The sequence below is a fragment of the Tupaia chinensis genome, unplaced genomic scaffold, assembly GCF_000334495.1.
Source record: "Tupaia chinensis unplaced genomic scaffold, TupChi_1.0 Scaffold000597_1, whole genome shotgun sequence".
NCBI classification, from domain to species: Eukaryota; Metazoa; Chordata; class Mammalia; order Scandentia; family Tupaiidae; genus Tupaia; species Tupaia belangeri.
In genome coordinates this window covers 3,934,131-3,936,765 of record NW_006160114.1, presented here as the reverse complement: position 1 = coordinate 3,936,765, position 2,635 = coordinate 3,934,131, and positions in this window count along the sequence as shown.

Below are 2,635 nucleotides of genomic sequence, written 5' to 3'. Positions count from 1 at the left end.
AATTCTGGTTGTCTAATGCCAACTGAGAAGAATAATAAATTCTGGGAACCAGCAGTTAGCGTAATGGCTATGTCGCTGGACTCCTACGTAGTCGACCACGGTTCGTGTCCCGGACCCGGTGGCTTAAAACTCACGCCGGGCGCGTGTGCGTGCATGCCCAAGATCCCGAGAAGAGAATGGAGGAGAAGGGATTGCGGCATGACCATCCCCCCTGGGGGGTGATTTCTCGCTTTCTGTCTCTATGTCTCTCTCTGTCTGTCTGGCGAGCGCACGCACCCTACAGTGAAAATCTCTCCAAAAAAAAAAAAAAAGAATAATAAATTTTGCCTGAAACATTATTGTATCTTCATCAAAAGAACCTTTTACAGAAGATAGCAGCTAGAACACTGAAAGGACAAAGAACTGTAAACTCTTTTCTACCTGTTTGTTAAGCAAAGAAGATGTACAAAGATGTTCAGCCTCACTAATCATTAGAGAAATGCAATTCAACACTATAGTGAGATACCATCTCTCATTAGGGTGGCTATTATTAAAAAACAGAAACTGGGGCTGACCCCATAGTGCAGAGGTTAAGCATTGCACAAAAGAAGTGGAAACCCACATGTCCATCCAGGGTTTGAGTTCTGGTCAGGCAGCTTGAATAACATGCCAGGTATGCACATGCATGCACATGACCAGAGTCATGACAGGATGAAGAATTGGAAGAAATTGGAAGAAAAAGTATTGCAGCATGACCAGGACCCACTGGAGTGTTTTTTTGTTTCTTTGTTTTTTCCTCTCTCTCTCTCTCTCTCTCTCTCTCTCTATCCCTTGCCCCCACACCTGCACATGAATGCATCCTCTGACAAAACAAAAGCAAAAAGCAGAAAACAAGTGTTGGTGAGGATATGAAAAAATTGGAACTCTGCACACTGTTGGTGGGAATGTGTAGCTGCTACCGAAAATGGTATGGTAAGGACCAGCAGATGGTGCAATGGTTACATCGCTGGAGTCCCACATGGTCAACCATGGTCAAGTCCAGACCCAGCAGCTTAAAACTCACACTGGGTGCGTGAGCATGTATGCCCAAAATCTCGAGAGGAAAATGGAGGAGAAGGGATTGCGGCACTGCCATCCCTCTGAAGGAGTTATTTATTGCACTCTGTCTCTGTCTCTCCAGCGAGCACACACACCCTATAGCAAAAATCTGTCTCTTTTAAAAAAGAAAATAGTATGGTATATCCTCAAAAAGTTAAAAATAGAATTACTATATGATCTAGAATTCCACTTCTGAGTGTATATATAAAATAATTGAAAGCAAATTCTTAAAGAGATATTTGGGTTTTTTATTTTTGTTTTTGTTACGTGTTTTGGGTATTTTTTAGAGAAACTTTTGCTATGGGGTGCATGTGCCTTCCAAAGAGAGAGAGAGAGAGAGAGAGAGAGAGAAAGCAAGAAATCACCCCCCAGGAGGGATATCCATGCTGCAATCTCTTCTCCATTCTCCTCTACAGTTTTTGGGCACATACACACGTGCCTGGTATGAGTTTCAAACCGCCAGGTCCAGGACCTGAACCACAGTTGACTAACTGGGAGTCCAGCTCTTTCACCACTATGCTACCTACTAGCCCCTCAAAGAGATATTTGTACACCCATGTTCATAGCAGCATTATTTTCACTAGCCAAGAGGTAAAAATTACCCTGTGCCCATTAATGGGTGAATGTTCAAATATAAAGCAGTAGGAAATCCTGTCAGATACCTCAACATGGATAAATTTTGAAGACATTATACTAAATGAAATTATACTAAGTGAAATAATCACAAAAAGACAAATACTACATGATTCTGCTTATGTGAGATAGTTCTAAAAATCACATTCTTAGAAATGGAAAGTAGAATGGTGGTTCCTGGTTCAGAGGCGGTAGGACATGGAAAGCTGTTATTTAATGGGTACAGAGTTTCAGTTTTGCAAGATGAAAAAGTGCCAGAGATTGGTTATGCAATAATATGAAAGTACTACTGAACTACACTATGGTTAAAATGGTAAATTTTATGTTGTGTGTTCAAGAAGTCTTCAGAAAATACATGGATGATGTGTATTATTAAAAAAAACTATGCATGATTTTAAAAACTTTTTGCACCAAGATAAATTTACATTAACTTGCTATGTCTAAACGAGTTCTAGTTGGAAACACTAAGAAGGATAAGACATCAGTTTGAAAAGAGTCCCTATCAGAGCAATGTGAATTCTCTTTGAAGCAAGAGGAAACATGATATTTATGGTGAAAACTGGATGTAAAAATGGTGAAATCACTGATGCTGTTTTGATAAGTTTGTGAGGACAATGTACCAAAGAAATTGGTAGTTTACAAAAAGCTCTTTTTTTTTCTTTGAACTTTTTTTTAAATTTATTCATTTTCTACATTAATTCACTATACACCATCACAACACACAAATGAATTTTCCATCCAAAATACACTGTGCATTGGCTCAATCAAGCACATCAACATACATGTTCTCAGCAAATAATTTTCCAATTCTTATGTCCTGCATACCTTGCCTTTTGTTTTGCCATCCTTGATTCCCCATCCCCCACCCTCTGCTATGTCCCATCCTCCTCCCCCATTGTCCCTGGCATCCACGGTTGCCCTCCAT